The sequence below is a fragment of the Callionymus lyra genome, chromosome 6, assembly GCF_982586985.1.
Source record: "Callionymus lyra chromosome 6, fCalLyr1.hap1.1, whole genome shotgun sequence".
Taxonomy (NCBI): Eukaryota; Metazoa; Chordata; class Actinopteri; order Syngnathiformes; family Callionymidae; genus Callionymus; species Callionymus lyra.
In genome coordinates this window covers 10,703,497-10,725,121 of record NC_141823.1, presented here as the reverse complement: position 1 = coordinate 10,725,121, position 21,625 = coordinate 10,703,497, and the positions used below count along the sequence as shown (strand labels likewise).

General features: G+C 36.8%; 1 protein-coding gene across 1 annotated transcript in view; it reads left to right on the top strand.

Annotated features, from left to right (window-relative positions):
- The window catches only part of adcy7 (adenylate cyclase 7), a 72,680-nt gene that overhangs the window by 8,004 nt on the left and 43,051 nt on the right, over positions 1-21,625 (top strand). The gene's annotated exons all lie outside the window — the stretch shown is intronic.

Genomic DNA, 21,625 nt, shown 5'->3' with positions numbered 1-21,625 from the left:
GGCTCCTGCAGAATCTGGTTTGATGTTTTTATAGTCGATCTACTGGAGAGTCGTGGCTCACGCATCCGTCTGAGGCTGCAGCACAATGACGAGAGGAGCAACAACGTTTGTTTTTTCTGAGGGCGATAGAAATCCAACATGAAGACCATTCACTGCATAGTTGTTTATTGTTTAAGAATACTGTAAACTGATGTGACATTCAGAAACAAATGGGGAAGAAGAGAAAACAAACAGTCCAAACACCCACTGAACAGTTGTGCTACTGCTTCACAACCACAAACAGAAACACACACTTGTGTAGACGCAGGCCTGTCAATTATTACATTGTGTTTCATTGGTAAAAGAATATGGAAGCGTTTTTACAACAAATGATTCTAGGTTCGTGAAATAGGTTCATCACAAAACTGAAAGTACAAACTCGATAACGATAATATATCGTTTATATCCAATTAGTTTAGGGATGAATGAAAGACCATAGTTAGTTTTGCACTTAGATACAGCATTTGAGTATTGATACTTATCAGATTAAGGGAAATTTTGAAGACCTTATCAGAATATAATAATTCTTAAATACTACTAACCAGCATTAGAGTCTATAACATAAAAAAACATGACGAATATAAATGTTATATACAACGAGTTAGAGGTTTAGACTTCCTGGATTGACGACCCTGTACTGACGGACCTTGACGTTTGACCAATCACAGTAGAGTGGGCGTGGTTATGGTAAACAAGATTTAATCTCCAGAAAAACATGTTGTCAGTGGGCTTAAGATCATTTTCTAATGTCAATATTTCAATGAAAAGAGTGACACTGATTATACAATAGAGTCCAGGATCTATTTAAAACACACTTAAATCAACACATTAGTTTAACTTTAACAACGTCTCCCCTAATGGTTTGTGTACCTCACGTGTACACACAATTATACCACTAAATGCAAACAAGCCGACTTCTCCAGGACAGTTTAAACCTGTTTCTTCGCGCATGTTTTGTTGCTGCTATTGTGAAATAGTAATGAGCTTTTGACTTTCTTTAAATACTAAAGATATGACTGATGGAGTCAGATCCAGGTAGCGTATGAGAAAATGTGCTAAAGAAGGCACTAGAAAAACAAAACAAGGATCCACTGCTTTAGTAACCAAAACAAAGCGAAATTACTCTTAGACATATTACCTTTTTCTGTCTGCTTACAACAGTTTCAGAGCCGTTGTCATGTTTTAATACTCATTTGTATTTACAAATTCAACGTGTTGTACAAGTTTGGTTACTTGATTGATTTGGTTTATTAGTGGCAATGACTAGTTCCTTCTTTTAAAAGTAACTTTAGTTACTTTAAGTTACTCTTAACTTTCAACTTTCGTTACTTGGCAAAGCAGCTTTTTGTAAGAGTGGGAGACAAAAGTGCTAAGAATGTACTAGAAAATCATAAAAAAGGTTATAACAATGACTGAAATAAACAAATAAAGTAAATCTTAAGAAGAGGCTGGTGCGTTACAGATAACAATCTAATAATGCAAATCCAGACCATAATAATGGAAGATATTTATGAGGAAGTTCATAAATATCAGGGAACAGGCCCTGTAAAAGAAAATATAAAGTAAAATGATTTTTGAAAAAAGAGTGTTTGTATGCAAGTTAAACAACAATATAAAATGACGACAATAGATTCAAACAAAATCGTTGATTATCAAAAGGTGTTTTTGGCAAATGCAGGGTTGGAGCCACTTTACCTTACCTTACCTTACCTTACATGATTTGCAGTCAGGTGCTACATGAAGAGATCTGATGGAACTGAATGACGTGGGTATCAGGAATTATAACACGCAGTTGGACGAGCAAGATCACTGTGATCAATGCATGTGCAGTAACCAGCATGTTGATACTGCAGTAATGATAAACCGTTAAGAATCTTGGGAGAGTAATTAGTTACTAGGGGTGTAAGATAATAACGATATAGCAATATTTTTTAATTTGAAATTTTAATTCACAGTTATTTAATGGTTTTCGATTTTAATAATTTCTTCATAAAAAGACAATCATGAGATTTTTTTCTATTTTCAATTAACACTCAATTATTTTTACAGTGTTTATTTATTTGTGTGCTGCAACTTAACCTCCGGCCACTAGTTGGCCACATTCTTAATTTCCTTCTGTGCCAAAGTAATGACAAAATCGGCAAAATGGCAGCAATGAGTGTAAAATAAATGATAAACCATGTGTCTCAAAATTGCATACTAGCGTACTTAAACTTAGTATTTTTAGTGCATAAGTGCGTCTCAATTTTTAGTATGAGAAATGTAGTGATCCATTCACACTAAATTGGCGTACTACAACACCCACAAAACTGAATATGGATCGATGGACACTTTCTACACTTAATGGCCACCATCTTAGTGACGTTGACGTCGTAAACGGAAATTATGTCATTTATTTATACATGCATGTACTTACAGGTGTATTTTCAGCCAGCAGTAGGAGGATAACAAGTCTTTGGTTCTGATACCGGCTTAAATATCTCACGGATATTTTGTTTCTCATATTTCTTGATCCAAACAAAACGTGCTGCCAGCAGGTGTCGGTGATAGTGTTCCTACAGCTGGTTGAAATCATCGTTAAATAGTAGTAGAAGAAGAAGAAGGACAGCGGCGACAATAATGGTCATGTGATCTGCAAAATGATATCGGCCACGTGGACCAGTTCGTCTTCCTCCACCACCATCTTCAGTTAAAGATTTTTCTCTACATCTGACTGTAACTCATGTGCATCCACAATTTTAATTTTCCAAAAGATACAATATATGGTATCGTGATACGTATCATATTGATCGTATTCTTGCCATCGTACAGCTCTATAAGTTACACTAGTTAGTGAACATGTTATTCTTAACTCTGGTAGGTTGTAGAAAGCAGGACTTGTGTCCCAAAATGAACTTTGTAATGAAAGATAATCTCTGGCTGTGTCTCAAATCGCATACTAGCGTACTAAAAGTTAGTATTTTTAGTGCGTTAGTGCGTCTCAATTCTTAGTATGCGAAATTTAGTGCGCCATGCACACTAAATTGGCGTACTAACACGCCCACAAAACTGAGCATGGTTCGATGGACACTAACCACACTAAACAGCCGCCATTTTAGTGATGTTTTAAATGGAAGTTACATCATATATAAATGCATATATATTCATATACTTACAGGTGCATTTTCAGCAGCAGTACGAGGATAAACACGTCTTCGCTGCTGATACCAGCTTAAATATCTCTCGATTATTTAGATTCTCATATTTTTTCTTTATTTCTTTTTCCAAAGCTGCAAAACGTGCTGCCAGCAGGAGGCGATAGCGTTCAGACAGCTGGTTGAAACATCGTTAAATAGAAGTAGAAGAAGAAGCTGTCATGTGATTTCCGGTTAGTGTGTAGCTTCAGTGTTTGATTTGAGACATACTATCTGTGGAGGATTTGCGTACTAGTTAGTATGTACACTAAACTGATGCATACTAACTTCTAGTATACTAAGAGAAGTATGCGATTTGAGACACAGCATCTGTCTTGACTTTTGGCGTCCATTCATTCTTCTTCTTCACGTCTATCACAGGATCATGTTGAAGTACGATTGTTCTGCTGGCATTTCGTAAAAGAGCTTCTTCTTCTCTCAAACTTTGATGGATGGACCTTCAGCTTGTCGCCTAATGGACACATTAAAAGTCTATTTCCAACTTGTCGAGGATAAGTCGAGGTGAAATTTGATTAGAAAATATGTTGTTTACGTCCTTCGAGATCTACTTGAGGGGAAAACACTTGCGTTTGAAAATGAAAAAGAACGGAACCTGAGGATGACGCGGTGGATCAGAAGGTTCGGTTCCTGCAGAGGAACATCAACCTTGTGCTAGAGTTGTTGTAACACCCTGGAGCTGAGCTCCTGTGAGCTCCAGCTCCATGTGTGGGTGTCGCTCGGAGCTTCAAGGACATTATGCAACGCTGATGAGAGCACCCCATCTGGAAGAGTGCCATCGAGATACAAAGTTTACGCAAGTTTAACGCTTAAAAAAATAACCAAAAAAAACCCATCATCCCTGTCGATGAAACCTTTTTTTTAAATGAGCGGAAATGAATGAAAAGATGAATGTGTGGCCCTGAGATGGATTTTTATTCAAGCAGGAACAAGGACAGCGATTGTTATTTCTTCCGACTCGACAAAAAGATTGTGAAACACAACAGATTTCTTTAATTAATTAATTATTTTTTTTTGTTTAGTTGTGGTACTTGAGTGGGAAAAGGTGAATTTCATTAGAAAGTTATTTTTGCAGAATTCATCTTTTTTTTAAATAGAAATGACTAAAGTAAAAACGATAAGTATATGAATATCAAAGGGCGATGTATAAAAATGAATTAATATATAAAAATGTATACATCTTTTAGAGCTGCGGCTTCTTAGAGCTCAACTAATGTGTTGATGTAAGTGTCTCTTAAAAAGATGTTGGACTCTATTGTATCATCAGTGTCTGTTTGTACAAAACTCTCTTTTCATTGAAATATTGACATTAGAAAATGATCTTAAGCCCCGCCCACTGAAACCACTTGTTTATCATAACCACACCCACTCTGCTGTGATTGATCAAACACATGTTTGTCTCTCAGTGTCATGAATCCAGGAAATCTCCACCTCCAATGGACTCGTTGTATAAACAAAGCGGGGCACACGGAGGAGTGAAGCAGAACTTTATTACGTCACGATGGACTCCGCTCTCGTAACCTTTCGTTCGCCCAGATTTCAGACAAACTTTATAAAGTAATAAGTTGAAAACATGGTCATGATGAGAGACTGCATCTTGGAGAGGAAGATTCAACATTTGAAACATGTGAGTGAGTCAGGAGAGTTGGGTTTTCATGTTAGTTGATCTTTAAAGATACTTTTTTGCAATACTAAATTGGTAACTTTCTACTCCCAATATGTTTTCTTACAGAAAAAAACAAATCATTTTCAGTTCACTTGCCAACAAGTGGCTAATCAATGAAAAGTTCATTTTTTGTCACACTTTTTCCACAGAAAAATCCACTCATTATCAATCTTTGTTCACGAGTGGGTACATTCAACCTGTAACTGAACGCATGTTTCAATATTTCATATCGGTTACATTAAGTTCCATACACATCCCTATTTTTAGCAGAGATGCATTTTCTATACTATATGTTTTCAGTTTTTTTCCTTATATTTTATGTTTAATTATGTGTTTAAAAAAATACATTAAGAAAAATATATAATTATCATATAAATAAAGAAGTAACTAAGAAAATAGAGTAAATTCAGTTGGATTACGGGCCTTAAAATGTTGGAAAGTAGCTGAAATGATGAAACTTATTCTTATTAAATATGCATTAAATACACTTTAGACATTTTATAATTAGAACACTGGTCTTCTGTCCCCATTCCCTCCCCCCTTTTCACTTGACCTGATAGTTGACCTCCTTCCTAACACCTTCTCAGTCAAATGTCAGAGACGTGTTGTCGACACGCGCATGTAGATTCGCTCAATAGTCAATAAATAATAGTAAATAATCAATTTTTAATATTGTTGCTTTTTTCATTTTTAAGTGTTAGTGTTTAGATGAACTTCATATTATATATATTTTCAATTTCTTACTTTTTTCTTTCTTAAAAGAAATGACTAACATATGACTGACAAATTATGTAATTTCCTACATATTAAATAGGCTAAAAAAATCCATTTAAATGGGAAATACTTGAAATTTCACTGGGTTCTCTGACTCACCCTCTTATTATTGACAAAAGAAACTGAAACTCTGGAAATCTAATTGACTTAGTGTGTGTTGAATAAAGTATTGTACGTATTAAATGTCTCTTCTTCTGACCCACCTTTACGCCCCATTAAAATCAGCATAAGGAGCTAAAAGATTGAGCTGAATTGTTTTTTACAGAAGTGTTACTTTCCCTATGACTTGGATCTCCTTAATCTTTTCGAACTTTCATCAAGTTTTCGCTTCCTGTGATGCACATTGTTGCAGAGTGACCCCCAAAATGTTCTGGTGCCTTCAAAAGCGAAGGACGGACCAAGTTCAGAGACGGCGTCACGAGGAATAAAAGCGACGACCTCGTGCTCAGCAAATATGAGCCTTTTTCTTATGAAATCTGCTGCTCATTGTTTGTCTTAAAAACCCAGAGGTTTATAACTTGTGGCTTTTGGTTCCTTTTTTTTTCTTATGAAACCGTCCTTGCAGCGTTTCAGCGGAAGTGAGTCACAGATGTCAGAACTTTTATTCCAACACAATATGATGAAGCATCTCTGTGGAGAATAAAATCTCTTTATATCGACTTTTATGAATGAAACCGGAGAGTTTCTCGTCTGCTGCCGTTGGATTGAAATCCTCAGACTGAGTATTTTGGAAAAAGTCAAAATATCCCTCCAGAATGTGCTTTTTTTTTTCTTTTTTTTTTTTCCACGCACCTGGGATTCTGCCGCTCGGTGCTGGTGAGGACGTTATTGCTACCAGATGACGGAGAACAAAAAGCCGTTTGTCTCTCTCTCCGAATGAAGCCTGTGTGTTGGAGACAAGTGCTGGTCCGACTACAAGGTGCTCCACTGAGTAGATCTGGACCAACTGTCGCAGCCTGGTCTTCACATAAATCCACTGCTGTTGGCCGTAGAAAAGAAAATGTTATTTAGTTTCAGGTTTTTTTAACTGAGCCACTGATGTTCCGCCTTCTCCCCCGAGGTCATCAATAAACCTTTGAATGAAGGAAACAAACTGGGAAAAAATAAATGGCATCAAAGGTTTCAACATAATTATGAATATAAATGTTGTTTATTTTAGTCATTTCGACCACAACCCTGTGGTATTTCCTCATGTCTGGAAAGTTCCACTTAGTACTTGACACATTTATATACAATCAAAAACTTTGTTATTTAAACAGAGTGATATTGTTTTTGTAATAATATTTTCTAGTAAACTGCAGTCTAGAAGATCCTTGATGATATATTTGAGCGGCAGATAAACACAACCACAGTGAGAGGCACTAATAACCACACCCACCTACTCACCTACTTATGATAACGAAACGGTGAACTCCCATGATGCCTTAGTACAAACATCAAGTAATGGCTGATTGGTCGCTACAATACTGTACTTACATTCTATGTTGCTAAGTCAAAAAGTGATGGCTTTGGTTGGTTTGCTGGGCGGCAAAGCATTATGGGTGCTGTTTAGGTCACCGTTAATGAGAGGCTTGTTAAAAGGGATGGCAGCTCATATGTAACGTTAAGTTTGTAATTTAAAGTACTTGTTACTACTACTGTAGATTTAGTTTAATGAGGGATGATTTCAGAACGTAACCCCCGCAACAAACGAGGCGCCACTCTTTTTTTTTTATAGTCATCATTTATAATTCATTATTTTTCGTATCTGAAAATGTTATGTGGCACTTGTAAAACCTCATCATCTGGTTGTAACAAATACACTGTTTTCTTTAACATATGACAGATTTTTTTTTACTTTTTAGTGGATCGATGGTGACCCTTAAGACTTGACCTTGACCCCACCCTGTAGTTATTTATTTAGATCATCCTGCTAGCAGAAGGTCAAATTTAAATGTTACTCTTTGTGTCGTTGTCGTATATTTTGAAGATCAGAATCCAAAACAATTGTTTCTAATATCAAAAAGTACAAAACTCTATTTTAATTGAAATATTGACATTACAAAATTATCTTAAGCCCCGCCCACTAAAAAAATTTGTTTTCATGGAGATTAAATCTTGTTTACCATAACCATGCCTACTCATCTGTGGTTGGTCAAGCATCATGGTTTGTCACCGCGTGTCGTCAATCCCGGAAGTCTCCACCTCCAAGGGACTCGTTGTATAAACAAAGCGGGCGTGATTACAGCCGTCATAATGGACTCTCGTAACCTCTTGTTCGCCCAAATTTCATACGTGGGAGAACTTTACAAAGTAATAAGTTCAAATGGTCATGATGAGGGACTCACTGCATCTTGGAGATGAAGATTCCAACATTTGAAACATGTCAGTTAGTCAGGAGAGTTGAGTTTTCACATTAGTTGACCTTTAATAAAGTTTTCCCAACTTTGTACTTTGACAATACAAATGGTAACAACACCTTTTATAGCCATTGTTGGTGAGGGTTCACAAACTAGGAATAGAAATAACTAGAACATCGTGTATTGTTTAATATCGTTGTATTTAGAATGTGGTTTCATTTATTATCGCTGCTTTTTCCCTTGAGATGGCGGCTGAAAAAAAAAGAAGTCAACTTTACTGGAACCCAGGGTCCAAAGATTTCCAAAGACTTTCCCAGTTGTCTTCAGAGTGTAAGAATAGTAACCACTGTGGCATACCAAAAATAAATGTAGCTAACTTCAAACAGAACATGCTAGTGGTTATAGAAAGGATTGCTGTGCTAATGGCTACATTAAAGAACATTGCATGATACACCAAATACTTGCATACGACCACTTGTTTTTATACGTGATTCACGTCGACAATATCATGAAAAAGTGACTCAACAAGGTTGTGTAGTTGTACTGATCAACTCCTGGCAGTCTTTCGTATGGAATCCTCAGAAGGGAAAGTCCCTCATCACGCCCGACACCTTCTAGATGATGGAGAAGTGTGAGTCAGATTTGGGAAATGAAAGTAGGTGATTTCATGCGGGCGACTGAGGAGATGCATACTGAGCAGATGTTCTGTGGGTGTGACCTATCTTTAACCTTAAAAAGAAAATTCTTCATCCCACTCAGCCACACTCAGACATTCCACAGCGTTGAACAACAGCAGCAACCGTAAGAGTTTTGGAAGAGAGCGAAGCACAACATATGGTGACTCTGGACTTCTCATTAAAATCTGTCTGCGAAGAACCTGAAGTTTTCCAAGACTGTAACGAGTCAGAGAAAGCCGGAGATTCAGAAAAGTTGGTGAAAGAGAAATTACAAATTAAGAAAAAAAAGAACGATATATTGACGTCTGTAACTAAAAAATCAGGTCAATCAAGACTCGAGGCAGAAAAAAAAGTATTGGAATGATTCGCTCTGATCTGGATTCATTCTGCAGCTTCCTGCAAACTCTTGAGAAAAAAGATCTTCTTCTTCTGCGTCACTGACACGTCTGTTGCTGCAAAGATATAATTGAAGGCTTAGCTGGAAGATGCTGCTGTACAGAACCTACAGTTCACTGTAACAATGTGTAGTTTCACCAGGTTATTATCAGACGACCACTGAAGCTTTGATGTAGATGGACGTCAATTATTCTCTTGTTCTCCCTCTTTGTTTGTTATCCAATGTAGCATCTGGTCTTTCTTCTTGTTTATCTTCTCTTTCGTTGTGTAGTTTATCTTCTCATTTATTATGTAGTTTAACATCTTGTTTTCATTAAGTTTATCATCTTGTTTATTATGTAGTTTATCATCTGGTTAATTATGTAGTTTATCATCTTTTTTTATGTAGTTTATCTTCTTGTTTATTTTGTTATTTATCTTCTTATTTTTCATGTAGTTTATAATCTTGTTTATTATATAGTTTATCATCTTGTTTATTATGTAGTTTATCATCTTGTTTTCATGTAGTTTATCTTCTTGTTTATTTTGTTATTTATCTTCTTATTTTTCATGTAGTTTTTCATCTTGTTTATTATGTAGTTTATCATCTTGTTTAATATGTAACTTATCATGTTTATTACGTAGTTTATCATCTTGTTTTCATGTACTTTATCTTCTTGTTTGTTATGTAGTTTATCATCTTGTTTATCTTCTTGTTTATCATCTTGTTTATTTTAAAGTTTGTCATTTGTTTATCATGTAGTTTATAATGAAGTTTATCATCCTGTTTGTAACGTAGTTCATCATCTTGTTTGTAATTAATTTTCTTGTTTATCATTTGACTCTGTCATTTATCTGTCATCTGGTTCATTCTTGTTTTTCATGTTGTTTGTGGTCCAGTCTTGGGTCTTCATTACCTGTAGATTCAAATTGTTATTCACCTGCACAGTCATGAATTTCTTCCACATACTCCATTCTATCTTCTTGTGAAGGTGTCGCCCCGTCTTCTCCAGATCATTCCGACTCTGGATCACAAAAGGTCACTACAGTGACATTGCAAACATGAAAACATTCAAAGCCTTCTCTTTAGGAGGCTTTTTGGATCATGTTGAGATGAAAACTTGTGATTTTGACTAATGTTTTCTGAGGTACAGACTGTCTCGACCGTGGAGGACACGCGGCCTTGAATGGGCTAGACATAGAAGATCCTTTCACAGCTTTCATAGAAACTGTCGAAATGGAATTCTATCACACAGCTCTTGTTCTTCGCCACCTTCTTCAAGTGGAAGATGTCTAACGATAACAATAATCACCTTGACTTCCGTTTGTCGCATAAAGAACACCAGCTGTGCAGACGCCCAAAGTCAGGCTGCAGTAGCTTTTATTGATCAGTACTTTTTTATTCAGTCATTAACTCTATCCCAGCTAGTGTGGGCGAGAGGCAGGGGACCCCCTTGACAGGTCAGCAGTTTGTTACCAGACACACAGACACACACAACCATTCATAGACACACACACTCAAACTAGTGGTAGAAAATGAATGAATCCTCCACTGTTTTGTTTGTCCCACCTTAAGAGTCGGAGAAACATCTACTCATGAATTGACATCTATGCTATTGTCCTATTATAGTGAATAATACAGTTTATTACTAGTCTTTAAGTTGTATAAATACTTAATTAAATCATTTGGAGAAAAAAAAAGGTTTTTAACTAACATTACAATTGTTTTTGGCGGGAAGTTTATCGTCGTCTACATTATTTACCAAACAACACATCATTTTATAGTACGAGCAACACAACCTTTAATACATCAACATACACTGTATACATTCTTCTATTCTTTAGAACAGGCCTGCATTTGATGATGAAATGAGACACATTGATATAAAATAAAAAAAACTTTATTTAACTGTTAAACTGCACAAAGAAAAACCTTCAATCACAGTAGATTGTTGACCTTAACTGACCTTGAATAAATCAGACAAAGAAACAAAGCACTGCCGAACAGACCTGGTATGAACAATAATATATTAAATAAATATAAATATGATGGTCGTTGTTGCACCAATATGGCTTCATTTTTGGCACCAAGGTTATGTTTTCTGTTGGAGGTCATTTCCAACATCTTGGATGGAAAACTACACTTTTAAATTAAGATGTCGGATTCATTGAGGATGCTAGGGGAGTGTATTAAGCAAAGTCATAATCAACAAAACAACCATCCAGAAGTGTTTCTCCTCTAACACATAGTTCTACGTAAAACAAATGTCAAACCTATTTTTTAAGCGTGTTAAAAACTGTGTTGATCTAAACAGGCTTTTCTCTGTTGACTTGAAAACAAAGATTTGTGATGGTAAGATGACGGACAATTTATCTTGTTGAATTATGTTTATAAAAATGTTAAAACTGGCAAATCTCTCGTCTCTTGGTCAACTGTCCGTTGGTGTGTGTGTATGAATGGTTGTGTGTCTTTGTGTGACATGCAACAAACTGGCCTCCTGTTCAGAGTGTCCCTCGCCTCTTGCTAGAAGTAGCTGGGATTGACTCCAACCCCCCACACGTATAGAAAGTCTGCTGTATTGGCAAGAATCTAGCGATTTTGCTGGTGTCGACTGTATCCTCTCGTCCTCAGTCTTCTATTTTCATGTTAACTTCAAAATATGTAATTACTGCTGCCATCTAGTGGCCAGACGTTTAATGGCAACAAAAAAAAGAACAACCACCATTATGTGTTATTTAATAAATACTCTATTGGAATACAAACCATACATTAAATATGATTAAAAATATGTTTTACACCTTCACCTTCCGAAAAAGAAAAGGTTAATCAAGTTGAATTTGGAACACGAAAAAATATCACAATATTTAATTGAATCAACATTTTCTTCACCCCTAGAGTTTTCAGAATTTAATGAACTAATTATTTTAGATTCAAGGATCTAAACTCTTATCCTTTACAATTCCGCAACTAATGTTTTCAAGTGATGGAAATGTGTTATTAAATTGTGTTTACAATACTTGTTTTCAGCTATTTTTGTGTTTGACACTTCAGGGCCACCGTAGTTTTCTCTCACAGAGCAGCAACTGAGAGATGAAAAAAGGGTCAATGTAAGAACTGTGTCCCTCATGGCTTTATAAATATGTACGTACTCCTATTGAAAACTTTGTTTTGACTCCGTTATCACGAGGGTCACTCCAGTAAAGATCAGTGTTTTCTCACTACGCTTTCAGCTGAAACACAGGAAGCTGCTGAGCTTTGAAAAGGTTGCGATGTTCAGGTAGCGCTCGACCGCAAAAAAAAAGAATGAGCTCACTGGTTGAACTCCTGATGCATTGTGGGGGGTTTCCTACCGCTCGGGCAATCTAGGCCATCCTTGACTCGACCTCCATTGTCTGTGCTTCCGGGTGTCACCGTCGTGGAATATGTCAAACCTCTGGCCGTGCACAGAAATAACAGTCTTGAACCAGACGTGCCCCGGTAGACGAATGCTAGATATGTAGCGGTGCTATTGTTGGGGCGCACCGTGAGTCAGGCCAGCACCTATAGCAGCAGAAAATGTGCAGCAGATGGTCTGTCAGCAGTCAGGCTTTTATGCTGCGATGGAAAATGACTATCATCAGGCTAATGAAGAGTTGTGGGCTGGTTCTGTTGCGCCCTTGCTTTAGTATCGCTGTGTAAACAAGTCTCTGGATGAGGCTTAACTTTAATGGACGAGTGACAGTAATAAGATGGCTGGAGAACTTGGGGAAGTACAGGGGGTGGCGGAGGGAGGGTGTACTTGTGGTGACCCGCAATGTGGTTTTACAATTGTGAGCCAGAGTTAAAGTTGTGTGTCTGTTTTAAATATATATTTCATTGTAGCTTAAAGTGGATTTCATCTGCGAGTCGATGACTATCAGCCGATGCTCATTATTTGTCCTCTTCGTCTTCTGGTATCTCCGACTGTCTTCATCCCCAAAATCATCCAACGACACGATGTATTGTGATACTGTAGTAGCAAGAATATATTTGTAGTATTGTCGAGTACTTGACTCTGGTTCTGCAGAATTTTCTTGACGAAGTCATAACTGCTTTCATTAGCTTTGAAAATAAGATGCAAAATATGTCTGCTGGAGTTGACTGTATCCTCTCATCCTCAGTCATAGCCAGGATCGCATTGTTCCACTAACTGCGGAAGACAATAATGACTGATAGAGGTTTAAGGTTCAATTGCAACACAATTAAAAACAATTGCCATGAGTATTCCAATGTTAATTTTAAATAAAAAAATAATATATATATATACAGTGCCGTTGAAGATCGATACAGTATCGTGGAAAAAAAAATAAAAGTGATATTAAGTATATCGATATTTTCTTTCACCTCTTGTACTGGCCGCTTGACACATAAAAACAACCAACAAGATTAGCCGTTTTTGAATGAAACCAAATAATTTCGTGTTCAAAACTTCTTGGTTATGGTTCTCTAAGCGATGTCTGTTACGTATACAATGAGGGGCTCTAAGTGTAGTCGGATATTTACAGGACAAGCTGAAATAATTGTTGTATTTTTAATGAATTAATTTGATATAAAAGACAATTTGAAAGCACTTGTTACCTAAATATAATTAAACATTCTATTTTCCTTTCATTCATTTATAGAGACAACAAAAACCAAAGAACAGAACAAAGGATAAAAAAGGAAGGGAAAAAACGTCCAGTGCTGTAAAAACATTGTTAAAATTTCAAACAGGAAGTTGGATGTGATTAGTTCATGAAATAGCATTTAAGCTAACAGCGATTTGAGGTTTGGTTTTAGGAACATAGTAAAGTTTTCTGCAAAACACGCCTGGAATGTACAATATAACAAACAATGATAAATCAATAAAACAAATTGGAGTAAAATAATCTAAATAAAATTGGCTGCACCAATGGAATATATAAACATAATTTTTGCCGCTTCGCTCTTTCTACTTACGTTTCTGCCGCCTCCCACTTTAGAATCGGCATAAGTAAAAATACTTATTATTTTTTAATGGCAACGAAAAAATAAAAAGGGTCATTTTTGTTTTGCTTGACCTGAACTGGAGACGGAAATAACCCAGACTAATTCCATCATACATCTGTCTTTATTCAATTTGTCCCGTGACTGATATATTTTGAATCTACGTTCCATAATTCTTTAAATCAATAACGACGACTTCCAGCCCACATTTGTTGTCGGCGCTCAACTTGACCAGCGGACCTGTGGTTGTGCAACAAGAGCTGAAGAATGTGGAAGTAAATGTGAGCGAAAAAAGAAAAAAAAAAAAAACCACGTAGCTCTCGCTTGCACTTCCTTTATTTATTATCAGTAATGGCATTTGAAGCTCAAATGTGTGTTGAGATAGCATCCGGTTAATGTTGTTATGGTTTCAGCAGCTCCTTCGGGTGAAAGTGGCTAATTCAATACCAGTGGCCAGGCCTGCGGGGGGGGGGGTGCAGAGGGGGATGATGGGTAAGGAGATGCGTAATCTAATCTGGTCAGTCCTTTGTTACATTTAGATCAGTCGACTGCTTTTCTAAAGGTACTGTGTGGGAAAAGAGGTTTGAACCTGGATTGCACTGTGAGAACGACCGTCCGGCCAGACGTGGAAAAAAACTCCTGGTAAAATGTTGTTAAAACAGCCAAAACAAATCAACTCACAGGATTAAATGTCACAGTTGTTTTGGGACCAGGCAGCTGTGGTACAAATTGGAGACTTTTATAGGTAACTAAGAAATGTATAAACTTCAACTTACCTGCAACTGTCGTCTTCATCTGCAACAGTTTATCTTCCATCTCTTCTGGTGGAGGTGCTCTCTGGCTAATATGTCCTGAAATTATACTTCAAAAAAGAAAACATTTTATTCAGAAGAAAGCATTCAGGAGCCACCACAACTGGTTCTACTTTGAGTCTCTTCTGAATGACTGAGCTCTTTACCTGATCTCTATAGGTATCCAGGATTCATCAGTGGTCCAGAGTCCCCGATTTTTGTTCTGACAATGGAGTCAATGGTCATTTATTTTTATCTAACTTTTGGGCCAATTTTGGACCATCGCAATCATTGCGACAACGTAGTGTCAACGAAGTTATACGAGTTATGGTGTGCACAACCTTTTGGTAAGAGTCCGGGGGTAATGGGTATAGGAAGACACCGGGACCCGTCCCATTTAGACAGTCGGTGGTAGTTCTCGGGATAGGCTCGGTCGACTCGTTGGTTAAAGTGATTTAACATTTAATGGAGATCTCATTCCGAAAAATTGGGTTTCCTGTTCACAGCAGACGATAGAACAAGAACAAAGCAAATAAAAGAACACAGTGCAAGGGATGACAAAGTGCAAATATAAAGAAAGGAGGCAAAGATTAACATAGTTTTCTTCGTCCAAGAAGACAAACTTGAAAACATCCAAATACTTCCACACTGCTCGTCTGTAACGTCCCTCTTGTATCGAATTCTCGACAAGAGAAATTGGATGTAAATTCATCAGACAAGTTGATATTTTAAGCTTGTTTTTAACACAAGTTAAAAGGCTAAAATGCTAAACACATGGGAAACACTTCGGGGAATATTTATCACGAAAGCTTCCAGTTTACTGTTTACACTGAGTCTGTTGCGTAACACCAGTGTAACTCAGGAAGTACTGGGTTTGATGTTCAGATCTTAAACAAGGCCCAAGATTTTGACGCTAAGGAAAATATTCTGTCCACTGCAACTAAAAGTACCAAGATGGAACGAATACCATTGGATTAATCACCAGTAGAGTGTGTTTATCATTCAAGTTCCTCCTGTTGTTTCAGCACAGACCGAAAGACTGACCAGTTGTTTTATCTCTCGTCTCCTCTACAAAGATCCTTGTTGGAAAAAAAACTTTCAGAAGAGAAACTTACAGTGTGCAAAGTGTGTGTGAATCCAGTCTCTGTCCGAGGGGTCATTCTTTGTGTCCCTTTTGTCCGAGCGCAGTGAAAGCCCACACAAAAAAGAAGGGCCATAAAGCAGGAGTGATTTGCTGAGGAACTTTGTCTGAAAAGACTCTGGGCGTGAGCTCGGTGAATATCTGACCAGATCTGGTTTATTATCAATGAGGTGATTGCCCGCCACAAAGACATGGCTTGACCATTTCCCAGGCACCGGGCAGACGAGAAAATTGCACCGGGGTTCCAGTTACAAAACCGTTCTTTCTGCTATGAAATTAAATCGTCGGCTCCTCTTCCTCCTCACCCCCCCACTGACTCCAGAGGTTTTTTAGAAACATGACATCAGATTGGTAACTGTTTTCCGGGGCTGCATATTAGAGGAACGTATATTTAGTTTCTCAGCTCCTTTCAAATGCGTCTCAATAGTGAGGCCACGATGACGTCGGTTTGGTTTTGTGTGTCGGCGGCTTCGGTATTCAACGGTTTACAAGCTCTCGGTTTCATTGAGTTGCCAAGCTTTTTTTCCTCGCTGAAAGAACCTGACCGTCAAAGCAGCGCCGTGTTGGTCCTCTCTTGCTGCGAGACTTTATTGAAGCAAACTTCCTCCTCCCACTGGTCGGCTCCGCTGGAGCTGCCGTTCTCTATGGCAACACCTGTAGAAGACTCTTGTTCTGGAACTCACTGAGGCTGTAAAGTTGGATACTGTACTTTATTAACCCCCTTTAAGGAAGTTCCTTAAATTCATGTTCTTGTACCGTAACACTTAATTTATCTGTGTGTGTGTCGGATCCTAATTCCTTATAGACTCACTTACTCGGGGGGAACAAGAAGGTCACAAGTTCCCACATAAAGATTTTTAGAATTTCAACTTCTTGAAACTAGGGCCAAAAGACCCCCTTCATGATTCAATGAAATCCATTTCATACATATATTAAATTGTGCTTTGATTTCCAGCTTCTTTCAGCAACTATTACACCCATAATTCACCTGAATTTACTCTCTTCTCTCCTCCCCTTTCTCTTAAGTTTTTTTTTTACAGTTGTCTCTGACCATATCGCACATATAGTACACAAGGTGTCGCTTTTTGTGTGAAAAGTTATTGACAGCCATGATTGATTGCCTGGGCGGTAAAGCGTTGTAGGAGTTGTTCGGGTCACTGTTACTTAGTTGTTGTGTTAATTGTAAATTTAAATAAGTTAAAAAAAATGTAAAGTTACTAAACTTGAGGATTTCGCTTAAAGTTTTCGGAACGTAACCCCTGGACATTTCAGCTAGTCCTCCGATAATTAAACTTTTAAGCAGTATGTAAAGCAGTTTATTTTGACATTCAAGAAAATATACAAACTTTTATAAAAATTGATTTCACCCTTAAAATTAAGTTATTTAATAAGTTAATAAATATTTAAGTGAGATTACTATTACGACAACCCATTATCAGTAGGGTAAAACTAACCTTTCTCATGACGGTAGTTGAATTAACTTTCATCATCGGTTAAAATGTTTGGTTTAATTTTTAAAAAATTATAAAAATGAAGAAGACTTTGTCAATTGATTTATAGAAACGTATTTCTGAGAGGGTCTCTCCTTTTAAGGTTTAATATCTTAATCTTTTTTAATTCTAGCTGGTAAAGTAGTCTAGATGGAACTGGATGAACCAGCTGTTATCAAAGTGGAGTTAACACTGAGATAAATGACAATGTGCACAATAGATCAAACAAGTCAAAATGTCACCAATTAAATCTTGTTTGAGAACGCTCAAAAGTGTTTTATCGATTATATTTACTTTTAAAAACTAGTTGTAAGATTCCTCGGATATTCTTTCTTTCACAGGAGTCTTCTGTCCTAGATGCATACAATTAAAACAAGTTCATGTTTTACTTGTTGAGAAGTGAATTGTTTGCAAAGTCAGTTTGCTTATGCCTAATGTATGTGTTCTATAGATGCAGTTAAATATATGTAATTATGTAATCTTCTGTATACTAGATATACAGTAGATTTGCCGCCAGAGTTTGTATCTCGCACATCCTTCTCTCCATCTTCCCTCTCGCCGGGGCCGAAAAAAAACCCACCATCTCCCGACGTTGCTCGGTGATTTGTTCCAGCTCCTTGTTTTCTGTGCGACTTTTACTACCCGATTGTTGACGCTGTGTTATCAGTGACGGCGGAGCGCCGGACGTTTGTCGGCTTTGTCGAGCAGAGGCAGTGAAAGGGAAAGTTAACGGCGATTGTAAACCACCGCTGTTTTGGGTGACGGCAGAACTGACGCCACGTTTTACGACCACTGGAGTTATAAGTGTTTTTTTTCTTCTTCTTTTTGTTCCACTTCTGTTTGTTGTTGGTTGATGGCAGATCTGTCGTGGTTTTAAACTAAACTATCAGGGAGAAAATAACTCAAATATGATATTTTTCGACAGATATTTGGGATTTAAATGTGTGTATTTTGATCTACAGTGAGTTGAGGAATACGAACAGATTATATTTTCTGCCATTAGAAGTCAGGGATGATCAACTCAATCACATATGAAGCCTGAATCTTTTAACACTCTTGGTCGCTGGTCCTGAACCACTTTTAAAATGATCCGAAAATGTATTTAACAAGGAGTACCGAGAAGAGTATCAAACATACTTTGCCTTTAGTTGCCAAGTTTTGGTACAAAGCTTGATCTAAACTTGTAAAAGTTTCTTAAGAAAAATTGACAAGTGACTAACACAGTGAACATCAGTTTAAGTTTCCACTTGTTTTGTTCAGGGGAATATATTTTTGATCCATTTTTTTTCTGTAAGAAAACAGCCTCAGAGTGGATTTGTACCCAAGGCGGAAAAATATAACTCAATGTTTGTAGTTTGTAGTGTAATGTAATTTTCTCTTTAGATTCGCTAAGGGTGTCGAAGTATAGTTATCAGTATCAGTTACAGTATTAAATTAAGTTTTTATCGACACTGAGCCCTAATTATTATAAGTCTCTGTGTTCTTTACCTAATCTTATTACACTGGCATCTCTATTGGTTCTCTTATCAACACGAACATTCATCTACTTTTATTTTGACAAAAAAACATCTCTAGGGCCACAAAAAAATACTTGGCAAGTTAGATATGGTCCCCGGTCCATAAGTTTGAAAACATGTTATTCAAATATGGACAAACTCCTAGTAAAGATGACTTTCGTTTTCACTTTTCAATGGTCATTTGCTCTTTAAGGAGTGACAGATAGTGACTATATACACTAAAAGGAGGGGTAGATGTTCCTCAGAATGTTATGAGCAAGCAGTTTTTTTCATTCAAATGTAAATGGAGGGACAAATAGTATTGACCAATATTATTTTATCCGCAAAAGCGTTGAGGAATAATTTCAATGGTCGTATAATAGAGAGTATGTTATAAGCAGAGGTTTGAGGATGTTTATATATTTTAGGGGGATAAAATAACGTCTGTTTAAAGCTAAACACTCCGTTTATATCCTTGATTATTTCCAAAACATACACATTAGAACACGTGTACATTCTGGTGTGTATTATGATAATAAATCTTAAACAATAGCTAAACTGTGGCTCTATTGCCCAACTCTTGACAGTTTCTCTGCTTCACTGCTCAGGTTTTGTGTGTATTTTGTCCGACATAATTGTCCGAGTCCGGCCAAATGGCAGCTTTTGTTTGAGAAAATAATGGTTTGCATCCCCGCCATGAGTTTAGTTCCCTTCCTGGGCGACACAGCGGCTCTTATGAAAGGTTAATTTACCCTCAATCGACCATCCTGGCGCCTCAAAGGTTTATCCTGGATGACTCTGACAGCGGCAGAAAGATGCTTCTGTACACGATATACTTCTGCAAACATAGACTGAATTCACCCGCACAAGGGTCAGGAGTTATATGAGCTTCTCCTAAAGGTTTATGTGATTTTTGTTACATTCTAAAATGTTTCTGAAAGCAGGGAACATATCAAATGTGTTTGGCATGTGCCTGCATGATGAGCGCTGTGTTTACTGAGAGGGAGTGAGACAAAGAGTGGTTGAGAAAACAAGTTATTTTATTGAGAAATACAGTTGGTGGTTATCAATACTCTGCACCATAATAGACCTGGAAAAAAACAGGATAGCAACTCGTGAAATAAAAACTAAATATATATATATATATATATATATATATATATAATATATATATTAAAAAAAAAAAAACACTAAATATTTAGCCCCAAAATAATACTGGCAGAACTTAATTTATTTAATTTAATTTAGGATTGTCACACATTTCTTCAAGTACAGTTTAAGGCTACAGCATCATTTTTAAAGTACTGGTTTGGCACCAAAGTCGGAAAGCTACGGTATGTCATGATGGTTTCAGACACAAATTTAAGTTATTTTTCTGGCCTGTTGGTATAGAAACTCTGTATGACCCATAATTATTGCTTCCTATAAAGAACCCACCGCTTGCACACTGGCGTCCAGATGGTAAAAAATAAATTGTTCGAACACCTTTTTGAAACATTGAAACTGTCTTCTTTCAACTGAAGCAACTTTTTTTAAATTTAAAAATATGTTTTATTTGATAGAATTTGATTTTTATTTTTTATTTAAAACGTTTTTTGATTGAAACATTTTTTTTTTGATCGAAAATATATGTTATTTAAGCAACCTTTTTGTAATTAAATATTAAATAAACAAATCTACCTTCGTAAAGGTCAGAAATGTAATGTTGCGATTTAAAATAACGAAGGGAAGAGTCACTAAAGAGGTCTTTAGGGTAACAAGAATCTAATGAAATAATGATCACGATACACAGGCAACAATATGATATAATGTGATACTGTAGTAACAAGGATATATTTGTAGTATTGTCGTGTACTTGACACTGGAGTTGTAGAAGTTGTAACTGCTTTCATTTGTTTTGAAACCAAAATATTTCCAAACATTAGCTTTAAATGCTGCTGGAGTCCACTGTATCCTCTCGTCCTCAGTTGTCACTGTTTTCATTTGTTTTAAAACCAAAATATGACCAAACATCAGCTTAAAAAGCTGCTTTAGTCCACTGTATCCTCTCGTCCTCAGTTGTAACTGCTTGAATTTGTTTTGAAACCAAAATATGACCAAACATCAGCTTTAAAAGCTGCTTTAGTCCACTGTATCCTCTCGTCCTCAGTTGTAACTGCTTTCATTTGTTTTGAAACCAAAATATGTCCAAACATCAGCTTTAAAAGCTGGTAGAGTCCACTGTATCCTCTCGTCCTCAGTTGTCACTGCTTTCATTTGTTTTGAAACCAAAATATTTCCTAAAATCAGCTTTAAATACTGCTTGAGTCCACTGTATCCTCTCGTCCTCATTGTAACTGCTTTCATTTGTTTTGAAACCAAAATATGTCCAAACATCAGCTTTAAAAGCTGCTGGGAGTCCACTGTATCCTCTCGTCCTCAGTTGTAACTGCTTTCATTTGTTTTGAAACCAAAATACGTCTAAACATCAGCCTTAAAAGCTGCTTTAGTCCTCTGTATCCTCTCGTCCTCAGTTGTAACTGCTTTCATTTGTTTTGAAACCAAAATATGACCAAACATCAGAATCAGAAAACCTTTATTAGTCCCGTGAGGGGAAATTCAGACCAAAATATGTCTAAACATCAGCCTTAAAAGCTGCTTTAGTCCACTGTATCCTCTCGTC